This window comes from Mercurialis annua, linkage group LG4 (genome assembly GCF_937616625.2).
Source record: "Mercurialis annua linkage group LG4, ddMerAnnu1.2, whole genome shotgun sequence".
NCBI lineage: Eukaryota > Viridiplantae > Streptophyta > Magnoliopsida > Malpighiales > Euphorbiaceae > Mercurialis > Mercurialis annua.
In genome coordinates this window covers 11,901,433-11,928,150 of record NC_065573.1, presented here as the reverse complement: position 1 = coordinate 11,928,150, position 26,718 = coordinate 11,901,433, and the positions used below count along the sequence as shown (strand labels likewise).

At 34.3% G+C, this 26,718-nt stretch overlaps 2 long non-coding RNA genes across 2 annotated transcripts; both read right to left on the bottom strand.

Moving 5' to 3' along the window:
• Positions 1-9,816: 9,816 nt before the first annotated feature.
• LOC130015447 (uncharacterized) lies at positions 9,817-15,196 on the bottom strand. The gene is made up of 3 exons (XR_008790618.1): positions 15,063-15,196; positions 13,370-13,469; positions 9,817-10,044 (listed from the first exon to the last, which is right to left on the bottom strand). It is a non-coding gene; the product is annotated as an uncharacterized LOC130015447 (long non-coding RNA).
• A 3,462-nt stretch (positions 15,197-18,658) lies between these two features.
• On the bottom strand, positions 18,659-21,979 carry LOC126677003 (uncharacterized). Its single transcript, XR_008790643.1, has 3 exons — positions 21,843-21,979; positions 20,114-20,213; positions 18,659-18,807 (listed from the first exon to the last, which is right to left on the bottom strand). It is a non-coding gene; the product is annotated as an uncharacterized LOC126677003 (long non-coding RNA).
• Positions 21,980-26,718: the final 4,739 nt, after the last annotated feature.

Below are 26,718 nucleotides of genomic sequence, written 5' to 3'. Positions count from 1 at the left end.
GAGAATTTTCGTAAATGAGACGGAAAACAGAATTTTGACGAGGAATGAATTTTAATAAAGTTGGACTATATTAAGATTAAATTAATTAGAATTAAATTTTATCTCGTATTTGGATATCGAGATAAGCATATTGTGGTTTAATGGGAAAATTGGAGAAATTCCCATTAAATAAAATAAATAATTTTAAAGTGGACATTTAAATAATATCCTAATATTTTATTAATTGAAATATGATTTTAAAATATGGGTATAAGAGCGACAAATAGATTACACGGTCAAATGATAAAAAAAATTTAAAGGAAAGGCATTAATTAATATTTTGGATTAGTTAAAAGGACTCCTTATAATTTATAGTCGTTTGAAAAATTTGGATTAAACCTGACTTAATAACGATGTGATTAAGTGATGAGATAAATTATTATTAAAATTAAAATTAAAATAAGAAAAAGAGGAGTCTAATGAAATTGGATTAAAAAGAGGATTAATCATAGCTAACCAACCCATTTTCATTTACATAGCCCAACCCATTCTTTTTACTCTAGACATAACTCTTTCCAGAAAACTCCATTTTTCCTTTAGCTAGACATAAAATCATTCCAGAGAATTCCATTCTCTACACTTCATCTTCTACCTTTTACTCTCAAAGAAAACTGGAGGAGCTAAAGTTTATGGATTGATATCAAATTCAGACACCCACTTTTAGAAAAGATTGAAGTCTTCATCTAGCATCAATTTGGAGCTTTAAATAAGGTTAGTAATCTCAAATTATGGGTTGATTTTGAATTAGAGAGTTAGGGTTTATTATTATTCAATTGGGTTGTAGTTGGCATGTGTTTAAATCAATATTAGATGATTATTTATTGAAATTTGAGGTCAATTAATATGTAAATTGAAACTGAAATTTTATGGGTTTTACAATTAAACATCAATCAAAGAGTTTGTGGAGTTTAGGTTGATTAACTATGGGTGATTTAAGGTGTTAGATTTTAATGGGTTTCAAATCAAATTTTTAAAGAAAAAGAGTTAAAAGTTAAAGCTGGAAATTTTTAATTGTTGCAAAATTTTGATTTTTGGAGAACCGGAGTTGGAGTCGGGCTAGGAGCGGAGAGCGGAGGCCGGAGAGAAGTCATGTCAGGCCATTTGGCCTGACCAGTCTGCTCAGGTTGAGAAGACTACAGTCTGCTCAACTAGAGCAAACTACAGTCTACTCTGCTGAGCAAACCTGTGTCTGCTCAGCCACGAGCAGACCAGCTAGTATGCTCAATGGGTAGACCAGCCGGTCACTCCGGACCCGCGTGCCGGCGAAACTTTTCGCTAAATAGGGTGTTTTCATAATTTAAACAAATAAATTTACGTGTAAAATTAAAGATGAAAATGAATTTAGAAAACTTAACAAATGGATTTTTGAGATAGAAGTAAAAATGAGTATGGCTTATATTAGTTCAAGTTTAAATGTTTTAGTATAAGGTTTAAATTTTGTTTAATGGATTCAAAATGAATAAAAAAACGAGTACAGGAGTTTCATACGACAAGGTCCGTTTGGATTAAAATTATTAAAAATTAAAAGAGTAAGTTAGTTAAAGTTTAAATGGGTTGAGGTATAATTGTATTCAAGTTTAAGTAGCTGGAACCTAAGATTTAAAGAATGCGTAGAATTAGATTAAAGTTGTTTGTGGGATACGTTTAAGAAGGCAAGAATAAAATAAAAGGACTTAGTATTAATTCAAGTTCGAATACTTGAAATTGTATTCAAAAAGGATATAAGCAAATTAGTTTGATAGAATGTTAATTTAACATTTGTTCATATAATAGATCCTACGTGTGGTCGGATTGGAGAAATAGAAGAATTGGAGTTAATCAACGTCTATTTTATATTTTTCTTTTGGAAAATTTGGATTAAGCGATTGAGGTGAGTTCGCGGTTTACTTTCGTGTATTTATTATTTTGTATATAAAAATAAATATTTGCATTTGATAGAATATTTTAATATAAACTAGTATATTTACATGTGGAACTATTATTAATAGTGTTGGAGCGTTATTAAAAATATTTCAAATAGAAAACTTATGTTTTCTATTAATAAGTTATTTTATGTATAAACGATTTAAGTATGTTATACTTTATTAAAGGTCACATATAATAAGTTTGAGATATATTGAAAATGTTTAATACTATAATTTGGATTTATTAAGGGTAATGTAATTTATCGTTGACGATGGTTAGATCGTGAGATCGCTATTAAAATAGTATCGAATATTGTAAAGAGTATATAATAGTTAGTTTGATGCTCTTTACATTTTTATGCCTTGAAGCATGTATGTTGGCATAGATAATTTGAGATGTTAATTAAAGTAATTGTTATTTTACTAGTTTCGCTATGCATACGATAATTATACGAATTTATAATCGTTTGTTTTGCGGAATTTTTATTTAAACCCAATAAGTGGTCCGTGGGAAACGAGCTACCTATTGGGCGGCAATAGGTTGTGTAATCACCAGTGTCAACTTGAGTCTAGGCGTCTATGTCGCATGATTACGAATACGATGATTATTTTTTTGAGAATGAAAAGGAGGATTACGTTTTTGTAGATACGAGATAACTCGGTGGATCTGGGATCTCGGGACCTGTATCTAGTGAGTAACTCGGTTGAATTATCTCGGGACTCACACCTTGTGATTAAGCAATGGCATGAGTAACTCGGTTGAACTGGGACTATGCCACGTGGTAGCGGGTAACTCGGTCGAATTATCTCGGGACCCGGCCACTTGGACGATATGATTGGAAAACAGTTATTATCGATTGTGTCCAATAAGTCCATAGTATTTGGGTTTAGGGTTTCGAACGGAGCCGATATTGGAAGTTATTAAATTATATTTTATGTTTATTTATGTTTAATTAATTGTTGGTTATCGAGGTATGTTTTAATTATAAATTATTAATTAAATATAAAGTAAAGTATGTTTTATCGTTAATGCGACCTTGTTTTTAATTATAATACCGTTAGTAAATTGTGAACTCACTCAGTTATGTCTGACCCGTTGATTATTAAATTTTTCAGGTATCCAGTAGATAGAGTTCAGGTCGAGCCTCCACTTCTTGTTCCGGAAGGCTCATCACTTTTTGCATGTACAGCTTATGACTCTCTAGCGCTGCAGTAGTTCAGGCTTACACTTTTTTCGAGGTCCTATTAGCGGTTTAAGTATGTTTTGGGCTAGTAACCGCTTATGTCTATAGCTTTTTGTTAGGCCTCGTTTTCTGATTAACAAACAAACATCAGATGTAGTTTTACTTTAACTACTTAATATGTGTATTCTGTAAATGCTAAGAATAGTACTTGGCAATATATATGTGGTTGTATAAAGCTTATCGTGCAGGGTGGTTTGAGATTTAACAGGTGTTGGCTAGTTAAAATTATTGCCGTTATATTGCCAAATTTTCGAAAATAAAATACGTAAGTTATATAATGATTTTTAGACGCGAAAAATTTATAGGTAAAATTTAGGCTTGCTACGGGTCTCGGAACCAAAATTCTCATTCCCTAGCGCCGGTCGGGGCTCGACAAATCGGGTCGTGATAGAGCCCTGCTGGTCGGAAAACCAGCAGGCACGGTGGTCCTCTCCTTCGGCTAGCCAATCCTACACAAAACCCTCACATATCAAAACACTCATATCTCACCACAACTCGAAATTCTCAGCTCTAACCTTCACAAACTCATTAATTTATCTAGTAAATACCAATTTTAGCATTTGAATCAATCACCACCACTTTTTTTAATCAAAACCGAAATTAAAACTCAAAAACCCTTAACATAAAGTGAGCTCTTTACCTTGAGATATTAGGCTAGATCAGTAGCTATTGATTTCTTCTTTCCGTTGCCGCAAGAATCGGTCTGATCGGTCGAGAAACGAAAGAGCTATGATTATTTAAAATTTGTTGTATGTTCTTCAATGGAGAAAGATGATGGATGAATTTTTGCTAGTGAAAAGTTATGTTTGGTTTCTGAGCTTAAACCAGAAGAAAATTGTTATTTATATTATAAGCAAAGTGTGTTCTTTGATCCTTGATGTTGCCACCTCCATACTTTTCAATTTTTAACTTTTCTTTCGTCCAATTTAATCCATTAATTCTTTAATCATTCGATCTTGATAAATTGCGTATTATTTATATCCAAATAAATAATATTACTTCACTACCTTATTATTTTATTTTTGATAATTTATTTTAATAAATTTCGGCCAAAAACGCTCAATTCCAATTTGAGCTACAATGCTTATTTTCTTACTTTTTCTGTCTATAATTTTCTTTATTAAATATTGACATTCAAGTAATCAATATTATTTTTCTAAATATTAATTTTCATCTATTATCTATTTAAATTATATTTTCAGGGAATTATATATCATTTTTCAATTTGGAAATTTAGCTTAACTTTATTGCATTTCTCCTTATGACTTTCTTTATTCCTGTTTCTATTTCTTTTTAAAATATTCCAATATCCAATTTTCCTTATTAGAATTCCAAAATCGACGTAATCGGGTATTCTTCTGTTTAATTCCTCTAATATTCTTTTTGTCGTGTCAACTTAATTTCTAAAACTTAAGATACTTGATCATTTTAGCACTGTCAAACCTACGAGGTATTACAGAAACGCCAAAAAATAGAGTTTAAATTAACTCTTAGAGGCGATACGCCCAAAAACAAAATCTCAACAAACAAAAAATAAAAAGAGTTTAGATTAACTCTCAGACAAAAAAACAAAAAGAATTTAGATAAACTCTTCAAAACAAAGGAAATAAATTGCGAACAAATGGAAAAACGAACTCTTCATTAAATGAAACAAAGTACAAAGGGAACGTGCCTATAGGAGAAATGATAAAAAAAAACTACAATACTATAACTAATATTTTACAATAGGTCGATCCTTTGCCATATTCTCATCAAAGTCTTGGCCAAGTCTCGGGGATCTAGCTCATTCACTACCGAAAGATCAACGTCAGGATTCTGCTCACGAAGTTTGTTCCCTATAGCGAGGCGATATTCACTCATCAACGACGAGTAGAAAGACTTCATGTCAAGCAGGCGAATATTGGAGTTTTTCAACTTCGGCTCTCAACTTGTTTCGCTCGTCACCGACATAGTTGTTGGTAACAATAAGATCCTCAAACTCCTAAGTTAGATCCGCAGTTCTCTTTTTTATAACACCCACCTGACGATCGTTAATAGCACTTTGAGATGTCAACTTCAAAAAAAGTGAATCATGCTCCTCTAAAGAAGCCTTCAATCTCACCATAACAGACTCGGAATCAGCTAACTAATCAGTCAACTGCCCAACCTCGTCTTCGGCGCACTGCCAGGGATCATTCAAAACTAAAACGGATTAAAGTGCCAATAAAAACCAAGGAACAAGAAATAATTAATTAATTATGCAAGAAAGAAAAAACAAACCAACGAATAGAAAAGATAAAACATAGGGAAACGTACCAAGAAGCCATGAAAGCAAGCCAAATCGGCCAAATCACCCCAGACTTTCGAATCAAACCAGTCGATATCTTCCGTAATCGCCAAACTCTTGATATACGCGGCTAAAATAGGCGGGTTCAGCAGACTAGGATGCTCGTGTTTTTCAACCCACTCGACAAAATTTGGAGCGGGATCGGAGCCTTCAGCATGGGCCTCCTATGAAGAGGATTCCTTATCAAGACGACGTCTCTTCCAAGACCGAGACGCATCAGTAGTAGGAATTTTGACTAACTCAACAGAAGGAGGAGCTTCCTCTAGAGAATCCGGCACATGAGTTACTTCAGTGTCAATTACCTCTTCCGTTCCCAAAGGAGCAAACAGAGCTAGAGGGGGATTCACCTCGACATCAACATTATCATCCACTACCACCACTTCAAAATCATCCACATGCTGAATCGCCCAGCAGGAATCAGAGCAACTTCACCCATTGGAACATCCATATCTAATTTTAAAACCGGAAAGTAGATCATCAGAAGAGGAAGACATCCTACAAAAGAAAAGGCAAAAGAACAAAATCAGGAATAGATACCTTCAACGAATTCATATGACAGATCTGTCAAACCCCTTGAAGGATCCTCCGAAGGAAATCACCGACACCGAGCATGTCTTTTCACAAAAATCGGCAACAAAGGACGCTGAAAAAGTATATGAAAAGACAAATCAAATGCAAGAATGGACTCGAACAAGTTTAAAGGTGACATATAATTACTAATCAAATGAACCGAAAAACCTTTTGGGAACTAAGAAAAAGTAAAATCGTGGATAACCTCAAATAATCGTTTCCTCCAGTCACTATCCAGGAAAGGAAAATAAATGGTAAAACGACATTTCCTATTGAGAGGAAAAACAAAATAGCCATCGCACTTTAAAGAAACAAAATGATGAAAAACGTTTAAAGAAGGGGATTGACCCCGAAGCCGACACGCCTCTACGAAGGCAACAATGACCTGTATAGTCCGAAGATGAAGCTCACTTATATCAACGTCTAAACTCATAAGAAAGGATCTAAAGGAAATCAAAGACTAGCGACAAGCTGCTATTTAAATATTACTGCCTCCCGAGGCAAACCGGGATATCCGAAAGCCGCATTTGCTAATCAGGAATCTAACTTTGTACTTAGAAGTATAACCCCATATATAAGAGATCTCTAAAATCTCTTCCTAATCGAGACGCGACTCGCTAAGGGTCATAGAAGCAAACTCGGTTTTCACCCTCCTAACTGCCATTTTAAGGCGGGATTATACAAAAAAATACCAATGGAATTTCAAGAGACAAAGAAGATCAAAACGAAGAAAATAAAGAAGAAAAACGAAGAACATTATCCAAAAAAAGGCAAAAATAGCAGGAAATCACAAGAAAGTAAAGTGCAATAAAGAAATTCAAACAAGATTACTTGGAAATAAAGCACGGACAAAAGAAAGTATAGATTAAGATGGGAACTAACAAAAGATTGAAGAAATGCTGAGAAGAAATGAAGAAGTAAAAAGGAGAAAAAGAAAGAAAAATAGTATATTTATAGATATTTGATAACATAAACAACCTATGAAATTAAAGACTATCTCAAATCTGAAAATTCTAAATAACAGATGACTGACACATGTCAAAAAAGAAAATATGAAAATCCTAACAAGCAAGCGAAATGATTCACCAGAATACGAATCGGCTCGCCCCAAATAAAGCTAAACTTTATTAAGACATAAATGCCAAGACTTTAACTCACTTACGGGGGGCTAATGATGGAAACCGTATCCTATCATAACTATAGTGGAATCGAGTCGCATAAGGTATATCCTCCGGGAGAATATCAGTTCTCGACTAAAGCAGAAGAACCCGATAATATAAGTGCCCGAATCCATGAGATTCGCCGAGGCTGAAGATTAAAGGAAGAATCAGCCGAATCCCAAGAAGAACCGGTATCCCAGAGGACTCGGAGAAAGCGCGTCGCCTAAGGGTTTCACCGAAAGCCCAAATATACGTGGAATCATATCATTTAAAGAACGAATATATGGAATATCTTTCCTATTCGAGTAGAAACTCTAACTTAGAAGATAAGCTTATTCAGGAAGATATTCCTGAATAAGACTTCTTCTTGGATAAGGAATTCCTTTCATATTTAAGCTCAATTCCTACTAAATAGGAATCACTTTCCTATTTGAAGTCTACTAGGTATTCTCTCAACTACTATATAAAGAGTTTGAGGTATTGCCTAAGAACACAATTACATTCATATACTAAAAACGCTGCTCAAAGTTTAAACTGACTTTAGCATCTGAGAATTAATCGAACAACCACCGTCCGGTTAGCTTCTATCATGTTTTGTAGGTTACATACCGGATTAGAAGGCATACTTCATCACCAAAGATAATTGTTTTTTAAGTATATGATTTATTTAATTATATAAAATTATAATATCTAATACGACTTCTCCTAATAAGTAATTTATTCTTATGTATATTTTGAATATGTATAGTTTAGCAATATGGGTTAAACCAATTATTAACTTATATGGGAGTTTCAATGTTTTAAGGTTTTACTTAATAAAAGTTATATAATTTGTTGACTTAAATTGATTAATTTAGTTTTATTATATTTTTCCTAAATTTAACTATACATCATCATAATTGATTGATTGATTGATGTCATATGTTATTGCTAATTTTTTTTAAATGCTTAATATAAGATTATTTTGAGAATTATTTTAATTTTTTATTGAATTCCACTCGAACTCGGCCTCGGGTAACTCATATGTTATTCGAACTCGACTTTCTGAATGTTATTCGAGCTCGAACTTAAATTTAAAAAATTAACTCATTCAAGTTTTAAATCAAACTTGTGTGACACTCTCTGATATCACTTGAATTAGGCTTGATCGGTTTTATTATATAAAACCGAGAAGAAATAGATTCGATAGTTTTAGGCTGAAAATACATGCATAGATAGTGGTCTAATGATAAGGGTCGACAACGGAAGCTTGGGACAAAGCCGAATGATGTACAAGTCTCACGTACGGTTCCCTGAGAAGGGACCGGGCTACCTACTGGAGTTTCGACCAACCACAACCAATTAATTAATTCCGCTTTGGGGTCACCCTTTACTCTACCATTATATCATTTTATTTTTTACTCTTATCTTAAAAACAATATATTATAAAGCAAAAAATCAAACTTTTATTACTTATATATAAATATATTAAATGTTATAATTAATAGTATACTATTAGGTAAATCGAAATATTGGGACAATTTTATTTTCTAATTTAAATAGATATTGCGGCTTGATCAATAATATTTTTTTTTTAGTAAATCAAGTTGCTCGTATATTATTCGAGTTAGACTTCTCGAATGTTATATGAACTCGAGTTCGAGTTTGAAAATTAAACTAATTAAAGTTTGAGTTCAAATTTATATAATACATTCGAGTTCAAGCTTGGATAAATCGGGTTAGGCACAATTTGTTAAATTTTGTACTCACTTCGGTTCACAAGATTTGTCATTTTTAATTTATGTAAATTAGTCAAATACGATAAATATTATAAATCGAGAGAAAAAATAGTCAGTTTCATATGGATTATATTTATGAATAATTGTATTCTGTAAATATTATAATTTAACTATTGGGTTAGCTAAAACTGAGGTTATCAACTATTAAATTGTTGGACCGAAGGATTTATAGTATATTATTTATTGATTCTACATAGTATACATTTTGTATAAAAATTGTGAATATATGTTTAAAGATTCCAAGTATAACATATATAAAATGTATATTTATTATATTTCTATAATATACACTTGTATATGTATATTTTTAATAAAAATTCAACACTTCAGCTACCATTTAAATACTAATATCGATTTGTTTAATTGTAACTAGTAATTTATTAATAAAATTATTATGATTCTACAAAATTATTCTATAATTATTTAACTCCTGATAAAAATTGGCTGACAAAATTTATTAAATCTTATTAACTTTTATTAATACAATTTAAATAAATTTATAACAATAATTGAACAAATGATCACTTTATCCCCTCAACTTGGTACAAAGTATAAAAAACGTCAAAATTAGCAAAAAGAGATCACGTTTACCCTAAACTTTACAAAATCGGGTCAAAAACCCTCCTCCCACTCTCATTCAAAAGAGTGAGATACACTTTCCAATTTTAATGGTGATTTTATTTTTCCAAGGTGGTTTTTGATAGATAAATGTTTAACACGACCCGAAATCTCGAGTCGAGACCGGCGCTAGGGAATGGGAGTGGTTGCTCCGAAACCCGTAGCAAGCCTGAAAAACACTATAAATTTTTCGCTTTGAAAATAGAAATGTATGAAACATTTATTAAATAACTGATGCGACAAAACATCAGAGTTTAAATACGCTTTAAACCATTTATATACAATAAGACAATACTAGTCTACTGCGGACAACTAGAACTTAAAACCTTCTTTACAGTCTTTACCAAAATAGACTTCCGAGAAATAAACATTCGGAAGCCTCCTTCAAAATCGGACCAGCTTTCCCTGAAAATGTTTGGAGGAGTGGGTCAATATAAAACTGAGTGAGTTCATGCTGTTACAAATAAATATTACATAAAGTGAAAATCGTTTTATATTTAAAATAACTTTATGTATTTTTTTAAAATCCTTTGAAAACGTCTTAAAAACCGTTGAAGCTCGAACTCGTACATAACATATTTTGACAAGACATTCCATATCATTGGAAGTCAACCATACACGTTGACCTTTAAATTAAACCACATTTCTTAAATTCGTCCATCTACATTGATGGCGAAACTAATCAACATATCACACATGCATAATCTTATGGGACCGATAGCACAGCCAACCGATCAACCATATCCACAACAAACATAAATTATATGGGACCGATAGCACAGCCAACCGATCAACCATATTCACCTGACATCGATAGCGAAGCCAACCGATGTAACACACACACACAACCTGACATCGATAGTGAAGCCAACCGATGTAACACACACACAATCCTGACATCGATAGCGAAGCCAACCGATGTAACACACACACAATCCTGACATCGATAGCGAAGCCAACCGATGTAACACACACACAATCCTGACATCGATAGCGAAGCCAACCGATGTAACACACACACAATCCTAACATCGATTGCGAAGCCAACCGATGTAACACACACACACAATCCTGACATCGATAGCGAAGCCAACCGATGTAACACACACACAATCCTGACATCGATAGCGAAGCCAACCGATGTAACACACACAATCGTGACATCGATAGCGAAGCCAACCGATGTAGCACACACACACAACCTGACATCGATAGCGAAGCCAACCGATGTAACACACACACACAACCTGACATCGATAGCGAAGCCAACCGATGTAACACACACAATCCTGACATCGATAGCGAAGCCAACCGATGTAACACACACAATCCTGACATCGATAGCGAAGCCAACCGATGTAACACACACAATCCTGACATCGATAGCGAAGCCAACCGATGTAACACACACACAATCCTGACATCGATAGCGAAGCCAACCGATGTAACACACACACAATCCTGACATCGATAGCGAAGCCAACCGATGTAACACACACACACAATCCTGACATCGATAGCGAAGCCAACCGATGTAACACACACACATAAACTGACATCGATAGCGAAGCCAACCGATGTAACACACACACACATAAACTGACATCGATAGTGAAGCCAACCGATGTAACACACACACACAACCTGACATCGATAGCAAAACCAACCGATGTAACACACACACACAACCTGACATCGATAGAGAAGCCAACCGATGTAACACACACACAATCCTGACATCGATAGCGAAGCCAACCGATGTAACATACACAATCCTGACATCGATAGCGAAGCCAACCGATGTAACACACACAATCCTGACATCGATAGCGAAGCCAACCGATGTAACACACACAATCCTGACATCGATAGCGAAGCCAACCGATGTAACACACACACAATCCTGACATCGATAGCGAAGCGAACCGATGTAACACACACAATCCTGACATCGATAGCGAAGCCAACCGATGTAACACACACACAATCCTGACATCGATAGCGAAGCCAACCGATGTAACACACACACAATCCTGACATCGATAGCGAAGCCAACCGATGTAACACACACACAATCCTGACATCAATTGAGAAGCCAACCGATGTAACACACACACACAATCCTGACATCGATAGCAAAGCCAACCGATGTAACACACACACAATCCTGACATCGATAGCGAAGCCAACCGATGTAACACACACACAATCGTGACATCGATAGCGAAGCCAACCGATGTAACACACACACACAACCTGACATCGATAGCGAAGCCAACCGATGTAACACACACACACAACCTGACATCGATAGCGAAGCCAACCGATGTAACACACACACAATCCTGACATCGATAGCGAAGCCAACCGATGTAACACACACAATCCTGACATCGATAGCGAAGCCAACCGATGTAACACACACAATCCTGACATCGATAGCGAAGCCAACCGATGTAACACACACACAATCCTGACATCGATAGCGAAGCCAACCGATGTAACACACACACACAATCCTGACATCGATAGCGAAGCCAACCGATGTAATACACACACATAAACTGACATCGATAGCGAAGTCAACCGATGTAACACACACACACATAAACTGACATCGATAGCGAAGCCAACCGATGTAACTCACACACACAACCTGACATCGATAGCAAAACCAACCGATGTAACACACACACACAACCTGACATCGATAGAGAAGCCAACCGATGTAACACACACACAATCCTGACATCGATAGCGAAGCCAACCGATGTAACACACACAATCCTGATATCGATAGCGAAGCCAACCGATGTAACACACACAATCCTGACATCGATAGCGATGCCAACCGATGTAACACACACAATCCTGACATCGATAGCGAAGCCAACCGATGTAACACACACAATCCTGACATCGATAGCGAAGCCAACCGATGTAACACACACACAATCCTGACATCGATAGCGAAGGCAACCGATGTAACACACACACACAATCCTGACATCGATAGCGAAGCCAACCGATGTAACACACACACACAACCTGACATCGATAGCGAAGCCAACCGATGTAACACACACACACAACCTGACATCGATAGCGAAGCCAACCGATGTAACACACACACACAACCTGACATCGATAGCGAAGCCAACCGATGTAACACACACACAATCCTGACATCGATAGCGAAGCCAACCGATGTAACACACACAATCCTGACATCGATAGCGAAGCCAACCGATGTAACACACACAATCCTGACATCGATAGCGAAGCCAACCGATGTAACACACACACAATCCTGACATCGATAGCGAAGCCAACCGATGTATCACACATACACAATCCTGACATCGATAGCGAAGCCAACCGATGTAACACACACACATAAACTGACATCGATAGCGAAGCCAACCGATGTAACACACACACACATAAACTGACATCGATAGCGAAGCCAACCGATGTAACACACACACATAAACTGACATCGATAGCGAAGCCAACCGATGTAACACACATTCAAGCATAAGCAAATGCATAATAATTCTCAAAACTATGTGTGTACCTTTGTATATCAAAATAATATATACATATAGTATATACATAAAACATACATCCATACAAGGCATGTAAACATATAACACCGCAACACATATATTACGCAGTATATTAAAATAGGAGACTTTACGAATACCGAAATGTAAAAACATGTACTCACAGAAACCGTTTAACTACGGTATTACTCCGTCAATGCTCCTTTAAACAACTCCGTTAATTCCCTTGGTCCTCCGACCCGATAGCTCGACAACTTGTCGAATCTAGTTAGGATCAAAATATTAATTCTCTTAATTAATAAAATCCTAACTCCAAAATTAACTCTATACCATCTTAATTTAATTTAATTAATTAATTCTAACCTCCAAATAATTTCTTATTTAATAAGTTCATAACTTATTTTATTCATGTAATTTTTCTTTACCTATCTCTTTTTGCACATAAAACCATTTTTCATAAATACCCATTTAAATATTCATCATTTTTCATAAATATACTTTAATACCTAAAATATATTTCTTCCATCAAGTAATACTTTCCACTTCAAAATTATTTATTTAAATATATTAAAAAAGCCCCATATTAGCTTAAATTCTATTTTTGGTCAAAATACCAAAATACCCTTAAACTTTTCAAAATTGACCATTTAGGTCCTTTTGTAAATCAATCGATTTTAAAATCGACAAAATTACTTAAAATATCCAAAATCATTTTACCTCAGATTATTAACAAATATAATCTGGAAACTTTGGCTAACATATCATGCAGCCCTTCAAATTTGAAAAAAAATACAATTTAACCCCAAAACTCTAGTTTTCGGCAAACATATCCAATTCTTTCAAAAATAATCAAAATTCTTTAAAAATCTCAAAATCATTTCACATCAGATTATATACATCAATAATCTGGAAATATGGTTAAATTACAGGTTGGTCCTTTATTTTTTACAAAAATTACATTTTAACCCCTAAACTTTAAATTTTGACAATCAAGTCCAAATCCAACCAAATTTAATAAATCATCAACTCTCAAACTCAGAATCCCATTTATGTTTTGATCACTCCGGTCACCAAATTCCGGTCACCGGATTCCGGTCAAACTCCGATGAGCTTTAAAAACCGTTAAAACGTTCAAAAATCATTTTTACACAATTTTAATCACCCAAAAATCTACCAATACATATTTATTTTAATTATCATATTAAAACAGCAGCCCCAAAATTAAAATAAATTATTTTTCATAATTTTAACAATTTAAAACCGTATAAACAATTAATAATCAAAACCGATTATTAATCCGTCAAAACACCTCAACTAAATCAATTAAATTCCATAAATAATCAACATATATTTTTCATATATTTTTCATGAATAATTTCTGTCCAGAAATTAAAATGACAAAAATACCCTTTTTAAACATTTTTTACCGATTAAACAATTATAAAAAATAAACCCGATTAACAAACCATTAAAAATTTACCATTAAACATTTATTCATCATCAACCCAACATTTAGATCAACCATGAACAAAATTATTTCCAGAAATTTAAAATCCATTTATTTACCCTTTTTAAGTGATTTTTAAGCCTTTAAAACTATTAAAAATCGAACTCCAAATCATTAAATTAATACCCGAAATATTTAACATTTTTAACCTCACTATTTAGATCAGCCCAGAAAATTAAAATAATTAATTTAATTTCACGGAAAAATTATTTTAAAACCGAAACCCAACAAAACAACAACTAGAACATATTATTTAAACATCAAACCACAATTTTTAGCAACCTAAACATGTATCTAAAACTCAAACTACATCAGCAAATAAAAGTTAAGATTTGAGCTTTAAATTAAACCTCAAACGAACATGCAAAGATTGATTAATGATCTACGTAAATTCCCCGTCAATTTTTGTTAAGAAAATTTTGAGAGAAAATGGAAGTATAAAGCTTGGTGTTTTGATCTATGGAGAATTTGGCACCCACACCAAATGAAGAAGATGATTAAGAAACTTGGGCATCAAGTTTGTCTAGAGAAATATCTAGATATTAGTTTAATGTTTCATTTATTTACAAGTTTGCCATTATGGCATTCTTGTAAATAAATTGAACTCTAGGGGCAAAATAAACTCAAGTTTCTCAAATATTCAAAAACATTAAATCATAACATATGGGCTGAATTAAAATATTTTTGGGCCTTTAAAATAATTAAAATAATTATTTTGACGGTTTTTAGCGTAAAATCGCAAAATTCACATTTAACACATAAAATTGCCAAAAGTCAAACTTAAGGCAAAACACACACCAAATCACATTTTCACACTTATAAATTCATCTCGTGAATTTAATAACTATTTTCGGGGTCCTAATTAATTAAAATTGGACACGCGCGAAAATAAATACTAACAAATAATACAGGGTATTACATTCTCCCCTCCTTAAAATAATTTGTCCTCGAATTATAATATCACTTATATCTCAACATCTATTATCTAGGACTAATAGGGTGCTTTCCCTTATCCTATTCCTTTGTTTACATTACAGAGCCAATGTCTCAGCGTACTTACGTTAAAAACTTATCCTCTCAAAATCACTTTTCTTTTCCACATATAAATTCATGTCATAATTGTGCACCGGTGTGATGACTTCTCTCATCACCAAGAGTTGCAATGGCATTCCTCTTTTCTTTTCAACATACATAATGCATATGATGCATGCTCTAATAGTGAATACAATATGAATGTAGTGATGCAATCCTATTCGTGCCAATGCAATGCTTTCGTGATTCGTGTCCGGGCACAATTATGTGTTCATAAAACAACTCTTTTTCATTAACACATTTGTTTTTACAAAAATGGCGCCTGCGTAAGTTTCTGTAGACATAGAGCTCTGCAAAATTGTTTATTCCATAATTTTTCTATTTAAGCTTTCTACTCTTTACTACACATCTAAAGGATCTAATCTTATTCCTTGGTTTCAGGCATAGCTTGCGAAACTAGCCCAAATATTCTTATTAATCCTTGATTGATTGAGGGAATTTCGCCACTATTCAACCTCTCAAGTTCGGATTTTCACTGCCTCAATCTCTACCGCGTATTGCGTTAGGTTGACCCGGTCTAGAAACCATTGTGTAAATAGACCTTGCTTGCTGAGGAAGTGGTTGGTCCACATTCTCTGTTGTATTCTGTTGTACGGAATACAAGCATTCTCTCGCGTAATGACCCTGTTGGCCGCACGAAAAACATATATCCGTAGTAGCTTGACAAATACCTAAATGTCTCCTTCCACATCGTTGACACATAGGATTTGCAAAACTAGAGCTTCCTTGCTCAAAATTTTGACCAATGGTTCTAGCCTTCTTGGCTTCTTTTCCTTGTCTACCTTTCTGATGGGTTCGACCACGTCGTCGTACATTTTCTTCACTTATTTGCCTTGAAGTTTGGTTTCCATAACCAAAATGTCCATCTCTAACTTGGTTTGGTTATGAGGGGTCAGGAATTTTACCAAATTGGATTAATGCGCTTTCCAGTTGTCTTGCGCTATCGACAACTTGCACAAAATCCTTGTCTCTCTGAGTTAACAGTTCTATAAACTGATGTCCTAATCCCTTCACAAACATGGTGTTTACTCTGACTTGATCTGTTATCAAGTCTGGAGCAAATCTGCTCAATCGATTAAACTCGGTAACATATTCTTGTACAGATCTATTACCTCGAGTTAACGATAACAGTTTGTCCCGGTTACCTTCAACTACCGCAAACGGTAAGAAGAAGTCCTTATATCGGGTCACAAACTCTGCCCATGTTATATGACCCATTATTGGTCCAATTACTTGTCGAAACCAGTGCTTGGCTGGACCTTTCATCGACATCTCCATTAACAACATTGTTTGTCTTTCGTTAGCTTGAAGTCTACGAGCATTTTGCTCGACTTCTTCCAAAAATTCTAACGCATCACTTGATCCATCAAATTCTTTTCGGCTCAGTTTTACGTATGCTAACACCAGATCTCTATCAGCATTTCTCTCTTCTCGCTGATGCTGGTGTTGCATCCACTGCCCCATCATTAACACACAACTTCGTATATCAATAATTTCTGCTGCCAAATGATTTATATCAATATTGGGTTGTTGCGGCATTCCTGGTGCCTGCACATTCCCAGCTTGATATACTCTAGGTTCTTCTTGATCTCTATTTCGTCCGCGGCCTCTATTTGCTGGTTGGACTGGATCATACTCTCCTAAATTAATTTCGGCCTCCCTTCGGGCCTCGTTTACTCGTTGTGCCGCTGCACGCGCTCGAGTGTTTCTTTGTTCAGCCATTCTAAGGCACAAAGAATTCTAAATGAGCTCCTAATAACATGGCATACGCATCATGTTCGCAAAGTTCTACCGCACATATAGTCGTGTCTCATTCTTACTTTACAAATTAGGCTCTAATAAAATTTTCATTCGTCTATGTCATATCTGGCTATAACTCACATGTTCTATACGTTTCATATACACTATTCCATTGCATGCACATAACAATCAATCACATTACATGCACATAATCAAATCATAGACATCACCAATACATGAAAATTAGGTTCAAAGAAACCCAATTTATTTATGATTTACTCAATCATAACACATTCTATAAGTCTCGAGAGTGTACTACTCTACATAGACTAAACAACACTCAAAACATATAATCATTCAAGTAAACAATTCACAATGCACATGTCATCATATATCATACATATAAGCCATATCCTAATAATAATCAACTCATTTAGGAATTCTCGGCTAAAGCTCATAACGCAAGTCTCGTGAGTATATCTCTCTATGCAGACTTTATCACATTCGAAAGCATATCACTCCTTTCAGCGATTACGCTATAAACATACCACATCAATCAATCAATCATACTCATAATAAACACACATTTCATAGATAATATAAGTCTCGAGAGTATACAACTCCTCGCAGACTATATACTCGAAAGCGTAATGCTTACTCGAGTAACCACAAACATATATTGTGCTAACACACACATCTAACTCATATTCTGACACCACACATAGGACAGTTGAAAAACATTTGAAAAACCGATGAAAACGTTGAAAACGTTTTAAAGACATGACTGGAAATCCTATAATCCGCAATAGTTCCTAACTTAACCTAGTGACATTGTACATTGCTCCTAGGTACACACAACATCTACACAGACTAGCAGTGGTATCTCTGACCAACTTCACTCAATTCACATATTAGCAGAGGTAACTGGACCAACCAGGCTCTGATACCACCTTTGTCACGACCCAAAATCTCGAGTCGAGACTGGCGCTAGGGAATGGGAGTGGTTGCTCCGAAACCCGTAGCAAGCCTGAAAAACACTATAAATTTTTCGCTTTGAAAATAGAAATGTATGAAACACTTATTAAATAACTGATGCGACAAAACATCAGATTTTAAATGCGCTTTAAACCATTTATATACAATAAGACAATACTAGTCTACTGCGGACAACTAGAACTTAAAACCTTCTTTACAGTCTTTACCAAAATAGACTTCCGAGAAATAAACATTCGGAAGCCTCCTTCAAAATCGGACCAGCTTTCCCTGAAAATGTTTGGAGGAGTGGGTCAGTATAAAACTGAGTGAGTTCATGCTGTTACAAATAAATATTACATAAAGTGAAAATCGTTTTATATTTAAAATAACTTTATGTATTTTTTTAAAATCCTTTGAAAACGTCTTAAAAACCGTTGAAGCTCGAACTCGTACATAACATATTTTGACAAGACATTCCATATCATTGGAAGTCAACCATACACGTTGACCTTTAAATTAAACCACATTTCTTAAATTCGTCCATCTACATTGATGGAGAAACTAATCAACATATCACACATGCATAATCTTATGGGACCGATAGCACATCCAACCGATCAACCATATCCACAACAAACATAAATTATATGGGACCGATAGCACAGCCAACCGATCAACCATATTCACCTGACATCGATAGCGAAGCCAACCGATGTAACACACACACACAACCTGACATCGATAACGAAGCCAACCGATGTAACACACATACAATCCTGACATCGATAGCGAAACCAACCGATGTAACACACACACAATCCTGACATCGATAGCGAAGCCAACCGATGTAACACACACACAATCCTGACATCGATAGCGAAGCCAACCGATGTAACACACACACAATCCTGACATCGATAGCGAAGCCAACCGATGTAACACACACACAATCCTGACATCGATAGCGAAGCCAACCGATGTAACACACACACAATCCTGACATCGATAGCGAAGCCAACCGATGTAACACACACACACAATCCTGACATCGATAGCGAAGCCAACCGATGTAACACACACACAATCCTGACATCGATAGCGAAGCCAACCGATGTAACACACACACAATCTTGACATCGATAGCGAAGCCAACCGATGTAACATACACACACAATCCTGACATCGATAGCGAAGCCAACCGATGTAACACACACACACAATCCTGACATCGATAGCGAAGCCAACCGATGTAACACACACACATAAACTGACATCGATAGCGAAGCCAACCGATGTAACACAGACACATAAACTGACATCGATAGCGAAGCCAACCGATGTAACACACACACATAAACTGACATCGATAGCGAAGCCAACCGATGTAACACACATTCAAGCATAAGCAAATGCATAATAATTCTCAAAACTATGTGTGTACCTTTGTATATCAAAATAATATATACATATAGTATATACATAAAACATACATCCATACAAGGCATGTAAACATATAACACCGCAACACATATATTACGCAGTATATTAAAATAGGAGACTTTACGAATACCGAAATGTAAAAACATGTACTCACAGAAACCGTTTAACTACGGTATTACTCCGTCAATGCTCCTTTAAACAACTCCGTTAATTCCCTTGGTCCTCCGACCCGATAGCTCGACAACTTGTCGAATCTAGTTAGGATCAAAATATTAATTCTCTTAATTAATAAAATCCTAATTCCAAAATTAACTCTATACCATCTTAATTTAATTTAATTAATTAATTCTAACCTCCAAATAATTTCTTATTTAATAAGTTCATAACTTATTTTATTCATGTAATTTTTCTTTACCTATCTCTTTTTGCACATAAAACCATTTTTCATAAATACCCATTTAAATATTTCATCATTTTTCATAAATATACTTTAATACCTAAAATATATTTTTTCCATCAAGTAATACTTTCCACTTCAAAATTATTTATTTAAATATATTAAAACAGCCCCATATTAGCTTAAATTCCATTTTTTGGTCAAAATACCAAAATACCCTTAAACTTTTCAAAATTGACCATTTAGGTCCTTTTGTAAATAAATCGATTTTAAAATCGACAAAATTACTTAAAATATCCAAAATCATTTTACCTCAGATTATTAACAAATATAATCTGGAAACTTTGGCTAACATATCATGCAGCCCTTCAAATTTGAAAAAAAATACAATTTAACCCCAAAACTCTAGTTTTCGGCAAACATATCCAATTCTTTCAAAAATAATCAAAATTCTTTAAAATTCTCAAAATCATTTCACATCAGATTATATACATCAATAATCTGGAAATATGGTTAAATTACAGGTTGGTCCTTTAATTTTTTACAAAAATTACATTTTAACCCCTAAACTTTAAATTTTGACAATCAAGTCCAAACCCAACCAAATTCAATAAATCATCAACTCTAAAACTCAGAATCCCATTTATGTTTTGATCACTCCGGTCACCAAATTCCGGTCACCGGATTCCGGTCAAGCTCCGATGAGCTTTAAAAACCGTTAAAACGTTCAAAAATCATTTTTACACAATTTTAATCACCCAAAAATCTACCAATACATATTTATTTTAATTATCATATTAAAACATAAGTCCCAAAATTAAAATAAATTATTTTTCATAATTTTAACAATTTAAAACCGTATAAACAATTAATAATCAAAACCGATTATTAATCCGTCAAAACACCTCAACTAAATCAATTAAATTCCATAAATAATCAACATATATATTTCATATATTTTTCTTGAATAATTTCTGTCCAGAAATTAAAATGACAAAAATACCCTTTTTAAACATTTTTTACCGATTAAACAATTATAAAAAATAAACCCGATTAACAAACCATTAAAAATTCACCATTAAACATTTATTCATCATCAACCCAACATTTAGATCAACCATGAACAAACTTATTTCCAGAAATTTAAAATCCATTTATTTATCCTTTTTAAGTGATTTTTAAGCCTTTAAAACTATTAAAAATCGAACTCCAAATTATTAAATTAATGCCCGAAATATTTAACATTTTTAATCCACAAAAATCACACATTAAAGCATATTTTAACCTCACTATTTAGATCAGCCCAGAAAATCAAAATAATTAATTTAATTTCACGGAAAAATTATTTTAAAACCGAAACCCAACAAAACAACAACTAGAACATATTATTTAAACATCAAACCACAATTATTAGCAACCTAAGCATGTATCTAAAACTCAAACTACATCAGCAAATAAAAGTTAAGATTTGAGCTTTAAATTATACCTCAAACGAACATGCAAAGATTGATTAATGATCTACGTAAATTCCCCGTCAATTTTTGTTAAGAAAATTTTGAGAGAAAATGGAAGTATAAAGCTTGGTGTTTTGATCTATGGAGAATTTGGCACCCACACCAAATGAAGAAGATGATTAAGAAACTTGGGCATCAAGTTTGTCTAGAGAAATATCTAGATATTAGTTTAATGTTTCATTTATTTACAAGTTTGCCATTATGGCATTCTTGTAAATAAATTTAACTCTAGGGGCAAAATAAACTCAAGTTTCTCAAATATTCAAAAACATTAAATCATAACATATGGGCTGAATTAAAATATTTTTGGGACTTTAAAATAATTAAAATAATTATTTTGACGGTTTTTAGCGTAAAATCGCAAAATTCACATTTAACACATAAAATTGCTAAAAGTCAAACTTAAGGCAAAAGACACACCAAATCACATTTTCACACTTATAAATTCATCTCGTGAATTTAATAACTATTTTCGGGGTCCTAATTAATTAAAATTGGACACGCGCGAAAATAAATACTAACAAATAATACGGGGTATTACAAAAATAGTCCTAATTATTTTCTAACTTTTAAATTAATATCTAATAATTAAAAAAAAACAATTTAATCCCTAATTTAAAACTTTATATAACTAATTAACCCCACAATTTTGAATTTATAACAAAAAAGTTTAGACTTTTATATTTAATTTATAATTATGAATAATTTAATAACATCAAAAACCATAAAAGAAGCTGACTCCTCGGAATGGAGTAGATGGGTCTGCTCATTACGAAGATGATGAACATACTCACTGGGTCTATTCATCTCTTCTTTAATGGAAGAGATGATGAGACCCGAGTGCGTCTCTTTCTTAATGGAAGAAATGAAGATACACACGCGGATCTTTTCACCTCTTCCATTAAAGAAGAGATGAACAGATCTAGATGGGTCTGTTCAGATCTGCTCATTGCCTGAAGCGAGGAGTAAAGATTCGAGGAGCTATTACTTTTGAGAAGAGGAGCAGCAACTCCTCTTCTCCGGTGAGGAGGCTCCTCCTACTCGCCGAAATTAAAAAAATATTAAAAAAAATTCAAAAAATGTTGAAAATGGTCCCTAGATTAATTAGAGTTTAATTATAATTTATTAGTATTTAAATATGATTAATTATAGTAAATTATGATTAATTGGAAATCTACTCTCCAATTAAGGTGCCACATCATATGGGTGTTTTGAGCCGGTTTTGCGAAGATTAGGGTGAAAGTGATCCGGTTTTCCCAATTTGGATGTTTTTGATACTTTATGCCAAGTGGAGGGGGTAAAGTGATCCTTTGTTCAATATCAATTTTACTACTATTTGACTTATGAAAAGTTATATTATAATAATGAATAAAGGATCAATTCACCCCCTCAACTTGGCACGAAATATCAAAAAAGTCATTTTGGACGTTTTTGGATCAAATAGACCCGCAACTTGCGTTTTTCGGTCAAAAAGCCCCTCCCTCACTCTCAGTTAAGCAAGTGTGTTACACTCTCTGTATATAATTGGAAAAAATTTGAAAAAAACCTTAATATTTTATTTATTTTTTAAATTGATCCTTAATAATTCTAAAATTTAAGTTATATCATTATAATTTAACAAATATAATAATTATTTTAATTTTAAATAAAATTTTAAGGACCTAATTTTACTTTTTTTCATTTCTTCTTCTCCCTTTCTCCGGCCAACTGCTTCTCCCCCAACCAACCGCTTTCACCTCCACCTCCAACCGGACCAACCTCCAAAAACCGGACCAACCTCCATCACCGTTCTTCCCTTTTGGGGATGAACAGAGTTGTTCATCCCCAAAAGGGAAGAACGATCTGTTCATCCCTTTTAAAAGGGATGAACAGTTCATCCCTTTTATAAGGGATGAACAAATCTGGTTCATCCCATTTAAAAGGGATGAACAGTTCAGTTCATCTCTAAAAGGGATGAACCCAGATCGGTTCATCCCTTTAAGGGATGAACGGCGGCACAGATAGGGAGACGGCGGTGTCGTTGGGTAGGGCGACGGTGGCGGTGGGTAGGGCGGCGGCGGCGGAGGTTTCCGATGAGTTAAATTTAAGTGTAATTAGTTATAATTTGGTTCAATTAGTGTTAAATAGAGTTTAAATTGTGTTTAATTAATATTTAATTAGGATTAATTAGATTTAAAATTTGGATTAGCTAATTCACTCTCTTTTTTGTGTCAGAAGGGCTTTTTTGATACGAAAATGTAAGTTGCGGGTTTTTTTGATACGAAAACGCAAGTTGTGGTTCTGTTTGACCCAAAATCTTCCAAAATGACTTATTTGATATTTCGTGCCAAGTTGAGGGGGTGAATTGTAATAACCCGGAAATTTAAGAGTTAAAATATAGCCACGTGTCTAATATTTTATTAGACGGGAGTAGGTAAATTAAATTTAAAGATAAATTTGATTTACAAGTGTCCTTAAATTTTTAATATGGCTATAGGATTGCAAATTTAAATTTTTAGAATTTAAATTTGAATAGTTATATAGTTAACGAGAATAATATGGATTTATGAATTGGGTGCAGAATAATTCATAAGTCCCTAGCGAATATTTTTGGTGCCAATATTCGCGAAATATTTTAAAAAGGTTATCGTGAAAATTTGATAAAATTTGGAAGCAGAAATTTTATCAAGCGCAGTTGATGCGGACTTAATAAATCGAAAATGATTTATTAAGAATAAAATATAAGTCGGATGGGAATAAAAATAATATTTTTATTTTTTTTATATTTTATTTGATTTTTGGTAAAATTTTCACGAAATTTGGAAATCGTTTCCGTTTAGGCTACGGACGACTAGTTTAGAAGTTGGTTTAAAGTGCATGATTGAGCTAGTACTAAAGTGCACTTTAACCAATACTATATATATATACCTAATTGTTATAAAAAAGAAGGCAACAACTTCATTTCTTCATCTGAAGAAATAAAGGTGAGCTGCTTCCTTTGAAACACAGTGCGACGATTAGGGTTCCGCGCCGCTTCGTCCGTTTCTCGATTCTAACTCCATTTCTTCAACGATTACTCAAGTAATCAAGGTAGTATACCCGTATTAAATATTTATTTTGATATATATCGATATATTTCGAATATATATTCGTTTATAAACGGTTACCGTATCGAATCGAACGTAAACGTATTAGTTTTACGTTTCGAACGTGAATATGGATAGATTGGAATGTGTATACGTGTTAGGGGCGGAAAAATGGAGTTAAAGCACGTCGGAAAGCCCGGGAAATCAACTTTCCCGGGGCTGTGCACTCGGGTGCACGAACGTGCACCATTTGGTGCACGAACGTGCACCATGAGAGGGTGCACGAACGTGCACCCAAGGTGCACGAACGTGCACCATCTGGGGTGCACGAACGTGCACCAATTGTGCACGATCGTGCACTGCCCTGGGGTGCACGATCATGCACCCAAGGTGCACGATCGTGCACCGTGCCGAGACGCTGACGGATAGGAATTTGTTTTTGGGCTTTTTGCCCTAAGAACTTGACGTAGTTTCGTTGATTCGAAAACGTTTTAAAACGATAACTTGTGTTAGAAGAAATTGAAAAGGTTTTATATACTAAACCTAAAGACATTTAAAAAGGAGATTTTAAAAGTAAAGTTAAACGTTTATAATGGACTTTAAAAGAGTTAAAGTCAATGTTTAAACGGTTTTAAAGATTTAGCAATCGCTTTTGCTAAATACTTAGTATATGACCGAGAATTTGTTTTGACAATTAGGTCTATACTATAAATGGTTTTCTTTAGGTATTGTGATACCTAACCAGAGAGAAGTTAGAATGTTTTCTCAAAACGAGAATTTATAATATGGTTTTAAAAAGAGACCATAAGTGCTATATGTTTGAATGATTATATGTTTGACCTAGATCTGGGTTTAAGGACCTAGAAGTTTTATAGGAAACATATATTGATGTGTTTTATCCTGTTTGCTTTGTGTGTTTAGTCCGACCAGCTAGTCAGCAGTCTGACCACAACCACAGGATTAAGTTCCAGACCTAGCGGTGTTTGTGAGTTCATTTGTTTACTTTTGAATATTAGTATTCAATTGTTTTTAAATCCATAAATCGCACTAAGTATGAAACTTAGCCAAGGAAGATCCACTGAAACGAGCTATCTATTGGGCAACAATAGGACTGTGTGATCACCGGTGTTAATGAACTAGATGAGAGGTAAATATTATAAGCATACATATTGAGATTAGGTTTTAAGCCAGATGCTTGTAAAGCGGCTTAAACCTATCGGGTAGTCCTGAGGTGGCAGTGATTTAAGTTCCGGCCCAGCAACCCTATACAGAGTCAAGATGGCTGTGATACATATGTATACAGCTCATCCTGTATTAAACAAGAGTTGTGCATATGCATTATATATATATGATAGCATTATAACGTAATCAGGATTAGGGTTTCATTTGGATCGAGGACTGGTAATATTTTTATATACCGATATTTTGTCTATACGCGATTTTGGTATTTAACTGTAAACCTATCTACTCACTCAGAAATATTTTATATTTCTGACCCCGTTGTTGTTTATCATTTTCAGGTACCTAGCTACCGGGTCTGGTCGAGCTTCCACCTTTTTCCATCAGGGAAGCTTATTCGGTTGTTATGTAAATAACACTTTAAACTCTTAGATGCTGCAATAGTGTATATAGGTTTGATATGCCTGTGGCCACGTCATGGTTCCTCTGTCTATATATTCTGATAGGAACCTGACTTTGTCTAGCTCTAATAAGTGGCTACTCAATAGGCATATGTTGTTTTATGGTGTCCCCTACGGGTGGCCAAGCTTCGTGTCTTTGGTCT